This window comes from Bos indicus x Bos taurus, chromosome X (assembly GCF_003369695.1).
Source record: "Bos indicus x Bos taurus breed Angus x Brahman F1 hybrid chromosome X, Bos_hybrid_MaternalHap_v2.0, whole genome shotgun sequence".
In the NCBI taxonomy this organism is placed as follows: Eukaryota; Metazoa; Chordata; class Mammalia; order Artiodactyla; family Bovidae; genus Bos; species Bos indicus x Bos taurus.
Window position 1 is genome coordinate 54,745,120 of NC_040105.1, and position 21,100 is coordinate 54,766,219.

General features: G+C 37.9%; 1 protein-coding gene across 3 annotated transcripts in view; it reads right to left on the reverse strand.

Moving 5' to 3' along the window:
• MAGED1 (MAGE family member D1) overlaps window positions 1-21,100 on the reverse strand; it is a 79,740-nt gene that overhangs the window by 41,118 nt on the left and 17,522 nt on the right. Inside the window, exons 1-2 of one of the 3 annotated variants that reach the window (XM_027534290.1) lie at window positions 6,547-6,634; window positions 5,205-5,292 (exon numbers count right to left, since the gene is read on the reverse strand). The exons of 1 other annotated variant lie outside the window; for it this stretch is intronic. The gene's annotated coding sequence lies outside the window, so the exon portion shown is untranslated. Of the gene's footprint in view, window positions 1-5,204; window positions 5,293-6,546; window positions 6,635-21,100 lie in introns of those variants that run through there. One more of the 3 variants, XM_027534291.1, reaches the window with a different exon arrangement.

The following is a 21,100-nucleotide window of genomic DNA, read 5'->3' on the forward strand; positions in this document are numbered from 1 at the left end:
AGTTTCCTATCATCAGTACTAATTACCACAAACTTAGTGACTTAAAGCAGCATTACGTCTATTCTTTTATAATTCTAGAAGTCAAAAGTCTAAAATGGGTTCACAAGGTTGCATTCCTTCTGGAAGTTCTAGGGGAGAATCCATTTTCTTGCTTTTTCCAGCTTCCAGAGAGTCTATATTTCTTAGTTCATGACTCTTTTACTCATTATCAAAGCCAGCAACTTAGCATCTTCTTTCCTCCCTGCAGCCCATGGGGTCGCAGAGTCAGACATGACTTAGCGACTGAAAAACAACAACAAAACTGTCTTTGCCAATTTCAGAGTCTACACCATAAGAAGTGGTTATGAAGAACATTTGAGAAGAGAATCAGGCTATTAATGAAATCTTTCAAAATTGGAGGTGATCCCTATTCAAAGGGAGTTATAGGATAAACTCTTTATAACCTTTACTCCATTTTTTGGAGACCGATGTGCAATTTCTGGGAGTATTTACCAGATCCCACAACTGACTGAATGCTACAAAAACTCACTGCACTGAAGAATGAATTGTGATTTCTGGAATGAATCCCTAAGTGATAAATAAAGGCTAACACATCTCTGAAGATTTACACATTGCCATTATAAACTCAGAAGAATTAAACTCTCTGGGATTCAAATCCTAGCTCTTCCAGTGATAGCTCTGTGACATTGGGGAAATTCTTTCATCTCTTTTTCTCAGTTTCTTCATGTGCAAAAAAAGAATGAGAGTTCCTATATTATGACTGTTGTAAGAATTAAATGATTAAACTAACTATGTAAAGTTCTTATAGTGCTTAGCACATGGCTGTTATTGTTCAGTTGCTAAGTCATATCCAACTCTTTATGACCTCATGGACGGCAGCAAGCCAGGATTTCCTGTACTTCACCATCTCCCAGAGTTTCTCAAACTCATGTCCATTGAGTTGGTGATACCATCCAACCATCTAATCCTCTGTTGCCCCCTTCTCCTCTGCCCTCAATCTTTCCCAGCATCAGGGTCTTTTCCAAAGAGTTGGCTCTTCGCATAAAGTGGCCAAAGTACTGGAGCTTCAGCTTCAGCATCAGTCCTTCCAATGACTATTCAGGGTTGATTTCCTTTAGGATTGACTGGTTTGATCTCCCTGAGGTCCAAGGGATTCTCAAGAGTCTTTTCCAGCACCACAATTCAAAATTATCAATTCTTTGGCACTCAGTCTTCTTTACATGGTCCAACTCTCACACATGGTAGGTGCATAATTATATGCAATAACTGGAAAGCTTTTAATTAACTTTTATTATAAACCTTCTTTTCATTTCTACCAAAATTTGATTTTTCTCACAAAGACCTTTCCATAGCATTACACTAATACGATTCCTGTATTGTCTAATGCTGAGTAAAATTACACTTCAAACTGAAGGCCTTTCTACATTTACTGCACTATGAACTCACTGATATCAAATAAGGCTAAATCCTGCTGAAAGCATACTTATAATTTTTATTTACACAGAGGGTCTTGCCTTTATGAATCATTTAATGATAGATAAGACAGCCTCTAATTTAAGGCTTCTTCATTCTAGTAGTTTCTTTTCACCATGAATTTGCCGATGATAAAGAAGGATCTCTTTCCATCTCCACTATGAATTTTCTGATGTTTTATAGGGCTGATATCAGCAAAATCTCTTTTCCACATTCATTACACGCATAAGGTTTCTTTGCACCATGAATTCTTCCATACTTAGTAAGGTCTGAACTGGATCTGAAAAGCTTTCCACACAGGCATTACAAGCATGGAGGATTTTTTTTCCCATCAAATATTCTCTTCTCTCTCTCATGTTTCAAAAGAAAATCTCTGAGCTTTTCTTAAAGTCTTTTCCAGTTAATACATTCACAGGGTTTCTCTTCACTATGCTTCTTCATATACTGGAAAAAGCTTGATTATTCACTGCAATTTCTTTCACATTGGGAATGTTTCCCTACCCTATGAAATTTCTGGTGTTGAAGGAGAATTGAGCTCTGCCTGAAGGCCTTCCCACATTTTTACAGTCACATGAATGAATAAGTTCTCAGGAGTGAATCCTCAGATGTCAAATAAAACCAACCTCAATGACTAAAAATTACTTTATATTCATTACCTTCATAAGATTTCTCTCTACTAGAGTATTCTGAGGCATCAAGCATGAACACTAACAACAACATCAAAAAGCTTTCAGACACTAAATACACATAGAATTTCTGTGCATCAAAAATCTCCCAGTGTCATACATTCTAAAAATTTTTCAGAGTGATAGTCCTAGGAACTGTAACTCTATGCTATTTCTTCTAGAGGTTTTCCTCATATAGCAGACATCTAGCTCAGCCTATTCTCAGCCATCGCACTCTCAGCCTTTCTCTTCAGTAGGATTATTTTTATAAGTGGCAGGCAGTGTTGTGCCTGCAACAGACCTCCCTGGAAAAGGGAACATGTTAGATTCATTCCTGCCAAGCTTTCTTGAAGCCTATGTCATCACATGTTAGTCTTCTCCACAAAAGAGACTCTGACCAATTGGTCTTAGATTCTGGATTCATAATATTCTCTGAAATTTGGCTTTTTCTGAAATTTCCCTCTATCGAGTAGATCGTACTTAATTATAAATGATAGATCCTCAAACATAAATGGGTATAAAATATGTGTAAACCATTCACAAAAAGGAAATACAAACAGATAGTAAACACATGAAATACGTCACCTTATTAGTCATCAATAACTGAAACAAATTGAAACAACCATGTGAGGTTAACTGTTCCTTTTTCATTCTCACCAAGCAATTTATATGAGTGCATGTTTGATTGTGGTCTTTGCTGTTATGAATGTAAACTGGTACCAGTTTCTAGAAAACAACTTCCCAATGTGTAATTATCAGTCAGAAAAATAGTTGTACCTTTTGAGCCACTCTTTAGAAAATCTATCCAACAGAATGGTCAGATTGCAAATAAAAATTCACGTACAAAATGACTCAAGGAAGCATTAATATTAGTGAAAAAATGGAAACACAAAATATCCAAAAACATGGAAACTGCAGTATACTCAAAAAATTGCAGTATACTGTTCTGATGGGATATTATGCAGACATCAAAAATGTTGCCAAAAGTTGTTATTGACAAGGGAGATTCTCATGAGATAATTTTTAAAGAAAGCAGGTTTTAGAGGAGAAAGTATGAGCTGATTGCATCCCTTCAAAATTCTTATGTTGAAGTCCTAACCTCCAATACCTCAGAATGTGACTATCTGGATACAGGACCTTTAAAGAGGTAATTTAGTTAAAATGAGGTCATTAGGGTAGGCCTTTATCCAATATGGCTGGTGTCCTTACAGGAAAAAGTTAGAACACTGAGACACACAGCAGAAAGAACATGTAAAGACATGACACAGAAGAAAAGATAGCTATCTACAAGCCAAGGAGAGAGGACCGAGAAGAAACTAACCCTATCAACACCCTGTATTTCGTTATGGCAGTACTGGCAATGGCAAACTAATATAGCAGAATACAAAACTGTATATACTGAAAGAAAATATATCAATTAGTTAATAGGATTTATAGCTGGGTAATGAAATGAACAAGTTTATTTCCTTCCCTATAAAGTTTTAATACAAAATATGTTTTAAAAAAGGTACAGATATCCATAAGCAAACAATTTTAAAAGAACTGACAGAAAAAAATCATATAACTTTTACTTGATGAAGCTGCCAAAATGAGGTAGAAAGAAAATTGGTCAGAAAAGTAAGACCCAGGAACTTCTTGGCTTTGTCTCATTTTTAGGTGGCTGCTCAACTCAGGAAGGCTTGGAGAAGCAAAGTAATGTCAGGATGACTGGTTTGTTTGGAAGGTAGTGGCAGAGACAGTGAAGGAAATTCAACTGAGTAGAGAAATCAGAAGATGACCTGAACAAAGGAGGTGCTAAGAGTGAAAAGCAAGGATTTGGAAGAAGGAAGACAGCAAGAGATTCATTTTCAGGGTACTGAAAAAGGGGAAGCAATAGAGAAGTAAGAAGTAACTGGGCATGCTAACAAAAAGGCAGCCACAAAGAAAACAGGAAAAAATCCTCCTTTGCCTGGTCTTGTGGCCCCCACCAGATGGAGAGTTTGAGACAGGCATAGGGGTTCAGAATGTCACCCAAAATATGCCATGTTCGCATATTGATTATTTTGAATTAAAGGTACTTGAGAAACAGCTAGTACAAGGATACTCTGGACCTCCTTTGTCTCCCTGAAAGCAGGAGAAAAGTTTCTCAAGGGAAAGATATCTTCCGTGTGGTAGAAGGCATCCTTATCACCAGAGACAGGTAATTTAGAGCCCAAGACGGCCGGACAGAAACCTTATTAATTCTTTACTATTTACTACTTCTAGCCCCAAACCCTCTATGCCTTGTTGATACTTCATAAATTTATTGGGTTTTGTTTTGTCTAAAAGGTATATAACAGCTCTGCTCTGGTCACTTGAGTTTCACATTTTTGTAGGACTACTGTACATACAAAATTAAATTAGCTTTTCTGATTTGAGAGAATACCATTGAAACACGTACATCACCATATGTAAACTACATAACCAGTGCAAACTCGGTGCATGAAGCAGGTCACTCAAAGCTGGTGCTCTGGGACAACCCAAAGGGATAGGGTTGTGGAAAAGGTAGGAGGGGGATTCAGGATGGGGGAACACATGTGCGCCCATGGCTGATTCATGTTGTTATATGGCAAAAACATCACAATATGTGAAGTAATCATCTTCCAATTAAAATTAATTAATTTAAAAATTAAATTAGTTTTTCTCCTGTTAATCTGTCATATGTCAATTATTAGACCAGCCAAAGAACCTAGAAACGAAGAAGGAAAAAATTTCCTGCCCCTACAATTGCAACAATAAGGATAACAAAAGCACAAGCACTTCACTGAAAGGCTGTACTTCACATGGAAAACCTTGAGAGACAGATATTATTTCAAATACATAGATGAAGAAACGGATGGTCAGAGAGGGGAACTGACCAGTATTTTAGAATTAGTAAGTAGGGGAACTGACAGCCAATTCAAGTATGCCTGGCTCTTAACCTGTGTTTTCCCACCATGCAAAGGGGCCTGTGGGCACCAACCAAAATTCCAAAACTACCTTAACACTATCTAATAAAGGTATAAGTTCACAAGCCTCTGCCTGCCTCAGTTTCCTTTCTGTGCTCACCTAAGAAGCTTTCTTTCTGGGTTTCTTTGTCCTCAGCTCTTTCCAAGTTCAGCTGGGAATTTATTTTGGTCTTTTGATGTGGAAAATCCTGCAGTTGAAAAGGAAACAAAACTTTGTGGTTAGAATTGGGGTACTTCATGTCCCTAAATTCAGTTCTGAAAGGTATAGGGAGGGCGGTGGAAGGGCGTTTTTTACTCAGGAGGTTTCAGAACCAGGCAAAGGTCTTATGAAAGAGGCATAGAAATGTTTGTGTTTCCAAGGGCCAGGGAGAGGGTACTGACCTTGATCAATGAAAACTCGATAAAAAAAAAAAAAGTCATTTACTCTTCATGGATTTGTTCCATAATCCACAAACAAAAAACTCTGGAATCCAAAGGTTAGAGTGCACTGAACTGGTTAAGCACATAGCCTTCAGGGTTAAGCAGAGCAAGGCTAAAATCCCAATGCTGTTTCTTCCTTGCTATTGGACCTTGGGCAAGTATCTCTGCTTTTTTGAGCACTGGATGTGTGGAAACAATGTTGCCTGCCATTCCAGTAAACAACAGATGTTATCCACCGTCAAGTCAACAGCCACCGGAGACGCCACCCCCCGCCCCCGCGCCCGACCCCCCCACCCCCTGCCTCCCTCCACGTGGTTCATTCTGAAGGGAATAGAGAAAAACAGGAAGCAATCTATGCTGGGGACACTTGCTCTAGATAGTCATAAAATGCATATGTAAGAAATAAATTGATCCCAGACTCCTGCATCTTCCCAAACATAAACACTAAAATCATTAACTAGAGATGTATATCTTTGTGATTAACAATAATATTTTGAGGTTTGAGTACATTTTTTTCCCAGAAAAAAAAAAAAAAAAAAAACCCTCCTATATATCCTGTCTCCTCCCTCAGTAAGGTTCCCGAATCAAACTTAACTCCCAACTTTTAGGTTGTACATTTTAATTCAGCCAACAGATCTTTCCTTTCTAAAATGAAGAAAATAAAACCCTGAAGGTAATGAAACATCCTGAGCCTAAATCTTATCTCAAAAAAAAAAAAAGGCAGGAAAGAGTTCGAGGAAAATTTTCTAGTTCTGGTAATTGCCCCCCAGCTTGTTTGGACAAACTCTCATAATAAAACAACTGAAAAAAATCTTGGTAAAAAAGAAGTAACAACTACCTGAAAACAACAAAAACGGCAATAAAAATATGGCAACAAAGCAACACCATGAGAAAAGGGGAACCTAGAAAAGTAAATATAAGCAGAGGCAATTTCTGCCCTGAGGGCAATCCCCACAAATTTAACTTCCATTTCAGTTGTCTTGAAAGGCAAAGGAAACAAATTAAAGCCCAGAACTACTTACAGTAGGAAAACTATCAGGAGACCCTCCCTACAACCAGCTGGATAGATGGGAAGGAGGTCATTTTGCAGCTCAACTACAGGACTTGCCCTGGGATCCTTGAACCTTGAATTAGACAAAGAAGCAAATCAGCAGGATAACAGAAAAGATTTCAAACACTGGGATTAGCAAACCCAAGCCATAAATAAGTATTTTTCACAGATAAATAACAAACTTAGATATTTCCAAGCAACAGGAAATTATAACTAGTATATAATAATTAAACCTAATCAAACTAAAAAAAAATACAATATCCTAAATGAAAAGTTCAAGGAATAGCTTCAGTAGGGAGACTAGGAAAATAATTTGTGAAAATTTAAGACAAGTCAGAGGAAATTAAAAAGAGTCAAAAGGTGGAAAGTACAGAAGAATGTAAGTATAGGTGTGTGCACACTAAATCACTTCACTCATGTCCGATTCTGTGCAACCCTATGGACTGTGGCCTGCCAGGCTCCTTTGTCCATGTAATTTTCCAGCAAGAATACTGGAGTAGGTTGCTATTTCCCCCTCCAGGCAATCTTCCTGACCCAGGGATTGAACCTGGGTTTCTTACGACTCCTGCATTGGTAGGTGGGTTCTTTACCACTAGCGCCACCTGGAAAGCCCCAGAAGACTGTAAGAGATTCAAATTGCTCTTACTCACCAAGCAGGTATAAGAACTTTGTAAAAGTGATCACACTAAATCTTAACTACTTTATGAGACACAAAATACAGAATTTCACTGATAATAAATAAAATCCTTTTCATATCTTTTTCCATTTCTAAAAGAAAAATTGGGCTCCAGACCTGCTTTTTCTTTAAAAATATTCTAGTAAAAGTCCATAACCTAATTTTACAAATGCAAATGTTCACAATCAACAAAAGGAAAATCAAAAAGAGATGTGGGCTCTGGACTCACTCCCCTACAGCCTTGGAGGGGTGGAAATCATTTTGCTTCACAATCATTTCAAATATTCTAAATTTGAAAGATGTTAAATTGAGAATTTTAATAAGATGTCAATCTTGTGCTCTTTTACAATACGGAGACTTATGAATATTCATTACTTCTACCAACTAATTCTATTCTCTGTTAATACAAATCTTTCCTTAAAAGTATTATTTAAAGAAAGGGATAAGACTTCTACAACTTTAGAAATTGATGTTTTGTTCTATGAAAATAACCCACAAAAGAAACGTGTAATTCTTACTTGATAATTCATTAACCTGGTATGGTAGACAAAATAATGGCCTTCCCAAGATGTCCACATCCTGATCCTGTGAATTTGTCACCTTACATAGCAAATGGAACTCTGCATTTGAGATTAAGGATTTTGAGATGAAGAGATTATCCTGAATTATCCTGGTGGACTCGATGTAATTACAAGAGTCTTTATAAGAAGGAAGCAGGAGGATCAGTCAGAGAAGGAGCTATGAACATGAAAGTAGAAGGTCAGAATCAGAGAGATGAAGATGATATACGGGTAGATCTAAAGATGGAGAAAAAGACCATGAACCAAGGGAATGCTGGAAGCCTCTAAGAAGCTGCAAAAAGCAAGGAAACAGATTTCCCCTTAGAACCTCAGGCGGGAGCTCAACTCTGATAATACACTGATTTTAGGACTGCTGACCTCCAGAACTGCAAGACAGTAAATTTGTGTTTATTATCTATGCCACAATTTTTACAGCAGCAATAGGAAACTAATACATCTGGTGATAAAGTTGAAATTGCCATCTCTCTATTTAAAACCAGATTAATACTTTTAAGATCATTCTGACAAATTGGGTAGGGATCATTGGCACTTTCTTCTCTACCCATAGGCATGGGTAAACATAAACCCATGATTCCACTGGACTCACTATGTAAAAAATACTTTGAGAGGATGTATTTATAATGATTTCTATTTCACCAGTGAGAAAAATGAAACATCTAAGGTCAGTGCACAAAGAGCCAGGATTCAAATCCCTATCTACTGGCTACAAAGTCCAATATTTTTTCACTACATCTTGCTGCCTCTCAAACTACTTGGGATGTGATGAAGAGAGGGTAGAACATCTAAATCTATTCCTCAGACAAACCACAGCTGCACAAAAAACTCCATGTTTGTGAGATACTCTTTCTGTAATTCCATGCTTATAATGAGCAACATGATGTTTTCTTAGTTTGACTTTCCAAGTACCCCAAATGACATGCCCTAGAAAGAGGACCTGAGTGTTCTGGGCTATCAGAAAGAAAATATTAGTGTAAGACATATGTGCTTTTCTCTCTGTATATATCTTAGTCTCAGTAAATTAATTTGTGTTTGTTTATCACCAAGTTTCATTTTAGCATTTCACAAATGCTAAAGACCAAATCCTGGACGTGCAAGCATGCTAAGTCGCTTCAGTCGTGTCTGACTCCACAACTCCATGAACTGTAGCCTGCCAGGCTCCTCAGTTCATGGGATTCTCCAGGCAAGAATACTAGAGTGGGTTGCCATGCCCTTCCCTCCAGGGGATCTTCCTGACCCAAGGATCTTAGAGCTCCTGCATTGCAGGGTTCTTTATCACTAGCACCACCCAGATAGTAGTCACTTAACTGAAATACTACCATCTGGTGGCTCAGTGGTAAAGAATTTACCTGCAATGGGGGAGATGTGGTTTGATCCCTGGGTTGAGAAGATACCCTGGAGAAGGAAATGGCAACTCACTCCAGTATTCTTGCCTGGGAAATCCCACGGTCAGAAGAGCCTGACAGGCTACAGTCCATGGGGTCAGAGAGTCAGACACGACTTATCGACTAAACAACAGGGTTTTTTATTAAGTACTGGTAAAATTTCCAAATAAAGGTAATTTCCTTTCTTTGATGAATTTTGCAGTATTTACACATCAAACACAGCTCGTTAGAGCAGGAGGCCTCAAGAGATGCTCAAGTGAAACTGTTTCACAAAAGAATTCTACTTTACTTTATCTACAGTGACATCAACTTACAGAGGTATAAGGACTGAATGGGAAAAACAATTGCAGTTATTCACAAATTACATGAACAAACCAAAAGCATTTTCCAATGATTCACTGAACTGTATAATTCATGTATAAAACACACTTCTAAGTATGTTTTACATAAATATTATGTAAAAACTCATAAAATTTGCAAACGAACAATTGGGCCTGGACAAAGGTTAGTAAGGTTAATGGATCTAAAAACCATACACCAGAAACAAGCATTCCTATACTCTAGTCACAACAAATTACAAAATATAATTTAAAAATATTAACTAGAGCAACAAAAACTATCAATACAAAGAAACAAAACAGGTATGAGACCCTTGCAGAGAAAATTATAAAACTTTTTTCAAAGACATTAAAAATACCTAGATAAAAGGAGAGATAAACTATATTCTTGTTGTAAAGATGCCATTTCTGTATCTATAATCTATAACTAAAATGTAGTTCTAATCAAAATTTCAGTTTCTTAGAGACCGTATTAACCTTATCTCAAAATTCATATGAAAAAGTAAACAGCAAAGACCATACTTTTGAGGGAGAGGAATAAGGAAGGGGTCTTTCCCTATCAAATATCAGATACATTATAAAACTACAGTAATTAACAGTGTAATACTAGTGTAGAAGAGACAAATAGACCAGTGGAACAGAACAGAAAATCTAAAAACAGATACATAAATATATACATACATAACAACTTGGTATATTATAGAGACAGCATTATAAATCTGTGGAGAAAGAACAGACAACACAGTAAACAGTCCTGAACTACTTATTAATCATTCAGAAAAAAATGAAGACCTCTACATAGTACAATACATAAAAATGAATTCAAAGTGAGTCATAAATCTAATTCTGAAGATTACAAGAATTTTATAGGAAGATATACTAGAACAGGGAGAAGGCAATGGCAACCCACTCCAGTGTTCTTGCCTGGAGAATCCCAGGGACGGGGGAGCCTGGTGGGCTGCCGTCTATGGGGTCGCACAGAGTTGGACACGACTGAAGTGACTTAGCAGCAGCAGCATACTAGAACACCTTTATGAAATCACGATGAGAAAGAATTCCTTCAAAAAGATGCAAAAACCATGGCATATAGAGAAACTGATAATTTCATAGGGAAATGGAAGTGGCTGCTCTTCCATGAAGGCTGAGGTGATCAATCAGTTCAATTCAGTCGCTCAGTCATGTCCTCTTTGCAACCCTATGAACCATAGCACGCCAGGCCTCCCTGTCCATCACCAACTGCCAGAGTCTACCCAAATCCATGTCCATTGAGTCGGTGATGCCACCCAACCATCTCATCCTCTGTCATCCCCTTCTCCTCCTGCCCTCAATCTTTCCCAGCATCAGGGTCTTTTCAAATAAGTCAGCTCTTCATACCAAGTGGCCAAAGTATTGGAGTTTCAGCTTCAACATCAGTCCTTCCAAGGAACACCCAGGACTGATATCCTTTAGGATGGACTGGTTGGATCTCCTTTCACTCCAAGGGACTCTCAAGAGTCTTCTCCAATACCACAGTTCAAAAGCATCGATTCTTCAGTGCTCAGCTTTCTTTATAGTCCAACTCTCACATCCATACATGACCACTGAAAAAACCATAGCCTTGACTAGATGGACCTTTGTTGACAAAGTAATGTCTCTGCTTTTTAAGGTGATCAATATCATAGCATAAATTGAACCATTTATGCAACTATTTCTATCTGCCCCCCTTTTCTAGCTTGTCTAGACCAGAGTGGCCTCCAACTGTCCATTTCTTCAGGTAGTTCCCAAGCTCAAGACTAGATGACCTACATGGTCTAGATGACCACCTGCTCTCTGGTCCCAACATCCAGAGGATTCTCATCCACTGCCAGGTTAACTGCTACTTCTATGGAAAATAAGTTCTTCCCATGGGCCCTTCCAGGAGGTCTTCTCTGAACCTTGCCCCAGGATGGGTTAGAGATACCCTCCTCCATATTGCTACTGAAAGTACCACACCCTGGTCTCATCAGAATATTCCCTGTTGCAATGCCTGTGTCTATCTCACCCACCAGACTCAGTAGAAAATACATCTAATTCAACTACACCTGCTTATTTTGCAGCAAAGAGTCTATCTATATCACTACATTTTAACTTATTTTCTTTATTAACAGTTTCTAGCTAATTTTTCTAAGGTTTGCAATCAACTGATCTTCTCCATTGGTATCCTAGCACTTCTAACATTCTCAGACTACGTACGTTTTCCTCTCTCATCTACTATGGCTTCCCCCTTTGTTCACTCACATTTTTTGTCTACCAGGGCCTTGGGAAAATATTTTTCTAATAACCAAGAAAACAAATAGAGGAAATGAAAAGTAGGAAGGTATGCTCATTGCCTCCTGAAGTTATCTGTTCACTATTCTCCTTCCCACCTAGAATCTCTCCTTTGTGATCTCCAGGATCCCCTCCTCCTTGAAAAATAAGCTCAAAACACCCTTCAGTGATGTATAGAACACACCCTTCACCTCCAAGCCATAAACGGAGCCTGAGCCTGCTGGATCTCCCACATCCCTGGTCGCAAAATTCCCAACTGGTAAACTACACACACTGGTATGTGAAACCTCTGCATAACATAGTACTCAAGCAACATCTGTCAGACGGACATTCTCAGGTGGCTTGCCCTGTGAAATAGAGCAAAGCCCAATGTGTCATAAAAGATAACAGGCCCCTACACTAACTGTACTATAGGACTACACTGTAGTCCTATAGTAGTCCAACTGGTAATAAAGAGGATGTTTTCTAGAACATAGAATAACAAAAGTTATTCTACAATAATTTTTCCATGTGAGTATGTATGAAAATGCAGCCAGAGCATTAAACAGACTGACACAAACAGAAGCCAAAGGATGAAAGGACATCAAGTGGAGAAGCACAATAAATATGCCACTGCTTTCAATATCTTGAAAATTCTAATTCTCAACATACATAGAGAAAACAGAAATAATAACAGTAAAAAGTAAAGAAACAGTGAACTAAAATATGAAATAAGCACCTCCTAATTTTAAATATGCTCTCAGGATCTTCCCAACCCAGGGACTGAACCTGTGTCTCTTACATCTCTTACACTGGCAAATGGGTTCTTTACCACTAGTGGAACCTGGGAAGCCCCATTTTAAATATGCTATAATATTAATGAAATAACTTATATATAGTCAGATCCAAGAAGTACATTAAATACTAACTTTAATTAAGGTTTAGAGCTATTATTCTATTATTAGTTTTAAAATAAAAAATCAATAATACATATGCATAATATTTCACATCTTAATATAAAACATTGTCAATTTTCTGAAAGTTGATAAACTCAATTTTTGACCACTGTAAGTGTATTTCCACTAAACTCAGGTAATTCAAGGTGTGCCATAAACAAACAAGCATAAAAAATGAGACTCTGGACAGGAGGACTGTACTGGAGTGGGTTGCCATTGCCTTCTCCAAAAGAATGTATAGAACCATGCAAAACTCAGTAGAACAAAGGAACTAGGGGGAAAAAACAGGAGTATTAGTAGGACTGGACCTACCCTTGGTGGGTGGGGGACTTGAAGCAGGGATCCAATCCCTACCGCAGGGCAACTGTCTGAGTCAGAGGAGAAACATTTAAGGCTGAGAGTGAAACAGCTGATCTGTGGCAGCCTAAATGGAATGAGAATCAGACAGTCCTTGCCGCAGCCATACATATGGTAAGCAGGAACACGGGTGTCCTGGAAGTGGCAGCAGCTAGGAGCTGGAGTTTAGGGATTGTGGAGTAATCCCAGGGCAAGGGCTGCTGTTGACTGCAGCAAGATGGATCAAGGGGATGTGAGGGAGGAGATCATGGTGGGAAATGCCTGTGGAGGAAAGCCAGGCAGCCATCGAAGCAAGGCGATACTGCTGAGTCACATGTAGAGGCTAGAGTCATCACCATAGCCTCTCCCTCTCCATAGGCCAGCATCAGCAGCTGAATAATAGAGAGGCTGGCCGATCAAGTAGGACCCCACCCAGGGTGATCCTTTAAGTGACTTAAGTACTGAACTATAAAGTAGGACCCCAGTCGGGGGTGGGGGGGCCTCTATGTGCCTGATGTGCTGAACAACAAAGAAGGACCCCAGGCAAGGGATGCCTTTAAGTGCCTGAATGGGCAGAGCTACAGAGAAACACTAGCCAAAGAGGCCTTCTGATTGCCACCTACAAGAGGCTCGAAAAAAGACTCTGATAGGGACATAATTCCTGCCATGGAGGCAGTTTGTGTCCCTGAACACTTGGCTCCGCCAGGGTCCCTGCAAGCCAAGCAGCTGTACCACCTTCATGCTCAACTCTCACTGGAGCAGAGCTGCCACTGGCAAAAAAAAAAAAAAAAAGTCTTGTGTTTATGCGCTCAGGGTCGCTTTGGTCCTGACTCTTTGCGACTCTGTAGAGTGTGGCCTGCCAGGCTTCTCTGTCAGAGAAGGAGTCCTCCAGGCAAGAATACTGGAGCATATTGGCAAACACTGGGTGCCATACCCTTCTAAAGCATGGTATTTCCTGCTGCCCTAGCCGCCAATGCCCCTGAGTACCTGGTGCTGCCAGAACCTCTGTGACCCAAGCAGCTGCACCACTTCCACACCTGGCCCTCAAAGGGGCAAACCCAAGCCCTCCAGGGCAGCCTCAGGAGCTAAACCCCAGTGGACAACCCACATATAGAGGTGGAAATAAAACCACAATTGAAACCCAGGGGCACTATGGCTAAGGAAGAAGACCCAAAACCTTCCCACCAGCTATACAAGCTACAGATTAAATCCACACAATCAACTAAGCAGACTCTGTGTCTATGGAATATATAAAAGGCCATTGAGAGCTCCCACAAAAGAAAACGCACTGGCTGTGATAGCTGTGGACATTGGAGGCAGAACACACAGGAGTAGGACCAGATTAGAATCTGAAGAGCCCTGACGGCAGGTCCAAAGATCAGTACCCTATTGGAGGGCATCCTAGGGAGGTAAGGTGGATGGTGATTCCCAGCACGGGAAAGGACTCTGACAGTAGAGAATCAAAAAAAAAAAAAAACATTTATTATTCTTATTTTTTGACTTGTTCTGTAGATTCTTTTGGATTTTTTTTTTCATTTTTTTCCCCCTTCCCCCTGCCACCCCCACCCTGGTCTGTTGTGGTTGTCGATTTTATCGGCACTAAGAAATCCAATGAAACTTTTGAGCTTTTTCTGTTTTCTCACTCACATTTTTTATTGTTGTCATAAACTTCTGCCTCTACATTAGGCTTTTGCAGTTGTATGGAGTTTTCCTTTTTTTCATTTTAATTTTTAAAACCTATTTTTATTTTTTCCAAATTTATTCCTTTCTTTGCTTTTCCTACTGTTCTTTTCCCCTTGTAGTTAATCTTTAATGTATATAAATCCTCTTTATCTCACTCTATTTAACTTATCTGTTCTTTCTTTCTTTCCTTTCCTCTCAACATATTTGTTAGTTTTGTTTTCATTGCTTTATTCCCCACTTGGCACCTTGCTTTATTTTTGTTTTCCAGTTTGTGCTTAAGTTAGTTTTGTTAACTGGTAAATATAATTTTTTCTTTCCTTTGTTCGCCAGATCAATCTACTGTACTGTATTTTTGTTGGACTGTTTTCACTTTGCTCATGGGTGTATATGTGTATATTCCATTATTTTAATTATCACTTGTCTGATTTTGTAACTGCCATTTGTCTGGGGTTCATCTTTGGTTTCTCATTTTTGGATATTTGTTTTACTCTCCCTTAATGCCATAACAAACCACTTGTGGAATCTTTGTTCCTGACCAGAGATCAAACCCTGAGCCATTGGGAGTGGGAGCACTGACTCCAAGACCCTAGACAACCAGAGAACTAACCCTAGGGAGTATCAAATCATGAGAACTCACACAAAGGAAACCACTTGAATACAAGACCCGGCATTACCCAACCACCAGTAGCACCCTGTGCAGGACGCCTCATCCAAACAACAAACAAAAAAACACAAACCCAATCATCAGTAGACAGGAGTACCACCTCAGACAGTTTTGCCCATCAGAGGAAAAACAAACAAACAAAAACTCAGCACAAATATCACCCTATACAATGCTCACACAAACCACTGGACCAACCTGAGGAAGGCAGAAACCAAAACGAAGAAAGAACTCAATCTTCTTCAAGGAAAGCCTAGGAAAAAGAGACCTCAAACACAATAACTTTTAAAAAAATGAAAAGGCAGTGAAATACTGTACAAATAAAGGAACAAACTAAAAAAACAGAAGTCCAAATAAATGAAGAGGAAATAGGAAAATTACCTGAAAAATAATCAGAATAATGACAGCAAAGATGATCAAAAACCTTGAAAACAAAATGGAGAAAATGCAAGAATCAATTAACAGAGACCTAGAAGAATTAAAGACTAAGCATACAGAGACAAACAACACAATTACTGAAACTAAAAATACTTTAGAAGGAATCAATAGCAGAAAATCTGAAGCAGAAGAACAAATCAGTGAGCTGGAAGATAAAATGGTGAAAATAACTTCGGAAGAGCAGAATAGAGTAAAAAGAATGAAAAGAGCTAAGGACAGTCTCACAGACCTCTGGAACCATATCAAATGCACCAACATACGAATTATACAAGTCTCAGAAGAAGAAGAGAAAAAGAAAGGGTATGAGAAAATTTTTGAAGAGATTATACTTGAAAAATGCCCCAACATGGAAAAGGAAATAGTCAATCAAGTCCAAGAGGCACAAAGAGTCCCATACAGGATAAACCCAAGGAGAAACAGGCCAAGACACATACTAATCAAACTAACAAAGACTAAACACAAAGAAAGAGTATTAAAAACAGCAAAGGAGAAGCAACAAGTAACATACAAGGGAAACGCCATATGCTTAACAGCTGATCTTTCAGCAGAAACTCTGCAGGCCAGAAGAGAATGGTAGGATATATTTAAAGTATTGAAAGGGAAAAATCTACAACCAAGATTACTGTACCTGGCAAGGATCTCATTCAAAATTGATGGAGAAATAAAAAGCTTTTCAGACAAGCAAAAGTTAAGACAATTCAGTACCACCAAACTGGCTTCACAACAAATGTTAAACGGACTTACATAGTCAAGAAATACAACAGAAGAAAAAAGGTCTACAAAATCAACCCCAAACAATTAGAAAATGGCAACAGGAACATATATGTCAATAATTACTTTAAATGTAAATGGATTAAATGCTCTGACCAAAAGACACAGACTGGCTGAATGAATACAAAAACAAGATGCAATATATGCTGTCTACAAGAAACCCACTTCAGACCTCAAGACACATACAGACTGAAAGTGACAGGATGGAAAATTAGATTCCATGCAAATGGGAAGCAAAAGAAAGCTGGAGCAGTAATCCTCATATCAGACAAAATAGGCCTTAAAATAAAGATTACAAGAAATAAGGAAGGACACTGCATAATGATCAAGGGATCAATCCAAGAGGAAGACATAACAATTGTAAATATCTATGCACCCAACATAGGAGCACCTCAATACATAAAACAAGCACTAACAGACATAAAAGGAGAAATTGACAGTAACACAGTAATAATAGGACATTTTAACACCCCACTCACACCAATGGACAGATCATCAAAACAGAAAATTACTAAGGAAACACAAGTCTTAAATGATACATTAGATCAGATGGATCTCATTGATATCTTCAGGACATTCCATCCAAATGCAGAATACACCTTCTTCTCAAGGGCACATGGAACATTCTCCAGGATAGACTATATCCTGGCTCACAAATCAAAGCTCAGTAAATTTAAGAAAACTGAAATTGTATCAAGTATTTTCTCTGACCACAATGCTATGAAACTAGATATCAATTACAAGACAAAAACTGTAAGAAACCCAAACACATGGAGATTAAATAACATGTTTCTAAATAACTAACAGGTTACTGAAGAAATCAAAATGGAAATAAAAAATTTCTAGAAACAAATGACAATGAATACAGGACAACTCAAAACCTATGGGATGCAGCAAAAGCAGTTCTAAGAGGGAAGTTTATAGCAATACAATCCTACCTCAAGAAACAAGAAAAACATCGAAGAGGCAACCTAACTTTACAGCTAAAGCAACTGGAAAAAGAAGAAAAAATCCCAAAATTAGAAGGAAGAAATCATAAAGAACAAGCAGAAATAAATGAAAAAGAAATGAAAGAAAAAATAGTAAAGAGTAATAAAACTAAAAGCTGGCTGTTTGAGAGGATAAACAAAATTGGCAAACCCTTAGCCAGACTCATCAAGAAAGAGAGAAGAATCAAATCAACAAAATTAGAAATGAAAAAAGAGAGGTTACAATAGACAATGAAGAAATACAAAGGACTAAAAGAGACTATTACGAACAACTATATGGCAATAAAATGTATAACCTAGAAGAAATGGACACATTCTTAGAAAAGTTCAATCTTCCAAGACTGAACCAGGAAGAAATAGAAATTATGAGCAACCCAATTACAAGCACTGAAATTGAAGCTGTGATCCAAAATCTCCCAAAAATCAAAAGCCCAGGACCAGATGGCTTCACAGGAGAATTCTATCAAACATTTAGAGAAGAGCTAATGCCGATCCTTCTAAAACTCTGTCAAAAAATGGCAGACCTATACAATATTGTAAAGTAACTAGCCTCCAATTAAAATAAATAAATTTATAATAAAAAAATGGCAGAGGAAGGATCACTTCCCAATGCATTCTATGAGGCCACCATCACCCTGATACCAAAACTGGACAAAGACAACACACAAAAAGAAAACTAAAGGCCAATATCACTGATGAACATAGATGCAAAAATTCTCAATAAAATTTTAGCAAACAATTCAGCAACACATCAAAAAGCTCATACACCATGATCAAGTTGGGTTTATTCCAGGGATCCAAGGATTCAATATATGGAAATCAATCAATGTGATGCACCATATTAACAAATTGAAAGATAAAAACCATATAATCACCTCAATAGATGCAGAAAAAGCCTTTGACAAAATTCACCAACAACTTATGATTAAAACTCTTCAAAAAAATGGGCATAGAAGGAACCTCAAAAAATGGGCATAGAAGGAACCTAACTGAACATAGTAAAGACCATATATAATAAGCCTACAGCAAACATTATTCTCAATGGTGAAAAACTGAAAGCATTCCCCCTAAGATCAGGAACATAACAAGAGTGTCCACATTCACCACTATTATTTAACATAGTTTTGGAAGTTCCAGTTTCAGCAATCAGAGAAGAAAAAGAAATAAAAGGATTTGAGATCAAAAAAGAAGTAAAGCTCTCATTGTTTGCAGATGACATCACTTGCATTTCTATATACTAACAAGGAAAAATCAGAAAGAGAAATAAAGGAATCAATCCCATTCACCATTGCAACAAAAAAGAATTAAATATCTAGGAATAGACTTACCTAAGGAGACAAAAGAACTGTACACAGAAAATTATAAGACACTAATGAAAGAAATTAAAGATGATGTAAACAGATGGAGAGATATTCCATGATCCTGGTTAGGAAGAATCAATATTGCGAAAATAACCAAATATACTATCAAAATATACTACCAAATGCAATCTACAAATGTAATGCAATCCCTATCAAATTACCAGTGGCATTTTTCACAGAACTGGAACAAAAAAATTTCACAATTCATATGGAAATACAAAAGACCCCGAATAGCCAAAGCAGTCCTGAGAAAGAATGAAGCTGGAATAATCAAGCTTCCTGATTTCAGATTACACTACAAAGCTACAGTCATCAAGACAGTATGGTACTGGCACAAACACAGAAATATAGACCAATGGAACAAGATAGAAAGCCCAGAAATAAACCCATACACCTATGGGCAACTTACTCTTGAAAATGGAGGCAAGACTATACAATGGGGCAAAGACAGCCTCTTCAATAAATGGTGCTGGGAAAAATGGAAAGCTACATGTAAAAGAATGAAATTAGAATACTTCCTAACACCATACACAAAAATAAACTCAAAATGGATTAAAGACCTAAATGTAAGGTCAGAAATTATAAAACTCTTAGAGGAAAACATAGGCAGAACATTCGATGACATAAATCAAAGCAACATCCTCTATAACCCACCTCCTAGAGTAACAAAAATAAAAACAAAAGTAAAGAAGTAGAACCTGATTAAACTTAAAAGTGTTTACACAGCAAAGGAAACTATAAGCAAGGTGAAAAGACAACCCTCAGAGTGGGAGAAAATAATAGCAAATGAAACAACTGACCAAGGATTAATTCCCAAAATATACAAGCAGCTCATACAACTCAATACCAGGAAAACAAACAACCCAATCAAAAAGTGGGAAAAAGACCTAAACACACAAAGAAGACATACAGATGGCTCACAAACACATGAAAAGATGCTCAACATCACTCATGAGAATGCAAATCAAAACTACAATGAGATATCACCTCACACCAGTCAGAATGGCTGTTATCAAAAAGTCTACAAACAATAAATGCTGGAAAGGGTGTGCAGAAAAGGGAACACTCTTGCACTGTTGGTGGGAATGTAAATTGATACAGCCACTATGGAAGACAGTATGGAGATTACTTAAAAAACTAGGAAGAAAATCACCATATAACCCAGGATCCCACTCCTAGGCATATACCCTGAGGAAACCAGAATTGAAAGAGACATATGTAGCCTATTGTTCATTGCAGCACTATTTACAATAGCTAGAATATGGAAGCAACCTAGATGTCCGACGACAGATGAATAGATAAAGAAGTTGTGGTATATACACACAATGGAATATTACTCAGCCATAAAAAGGAATGCATTTGAGTCAGTACTAATGAGGTGGATGAACCTAGAACCTATTACACAGAGTGAAGTGAGTCAGAAAGAGAAATATACATACCATATTCTAACACATATATATGGAATCTAAAAAAATGGAACCAAAGAATTTATTTACAGGGCAACAATGGAGAAACAGACATAGAGAATTGACTTATGGACTTATTGACTTATGGGAGGAGAGGGTGAGATGTATGGAAAGAGTAACATGGAAACTTACATACCATACGTAAAACAGATAGCCAACAGGAATTTGCTATATGGCTCAGGAAACTCAAACAGGGGCTCTAGAGAGGTGGAATGGGGAGGGTGATGAGAAGGAGCTTCAAAAGGGAGGGGATATATGTATCCCTATGGCTGATTCATGTTGAGGTTTGACAGGAGACAGCAAAATTCTGTAAAGCAATTATCCTTCAACAAAAAAATAAATTATTTTAAAAAATAAATAAAAATTTAAAAGCAACTTTCTAGACCCCGAGACAATTTAGAAGACAATGCCTTTCCCCAGTATTAGAAATGTAAGGCATTTTAAAGTTGAATATGCATCTTCCAGAGAGTTTGGTTTCTGTTGAGCATGATTGTATGAAAAGATCAAACCCCAAATAAATAAGAGAAGAAACTGAAAAAAAAAAAAATGAGAGTCTGGTAAGCAGACTTTGGTAAGCAATCCAAATGCTTACCCAGCCAGCTTCACTTCACACTGGCCACAG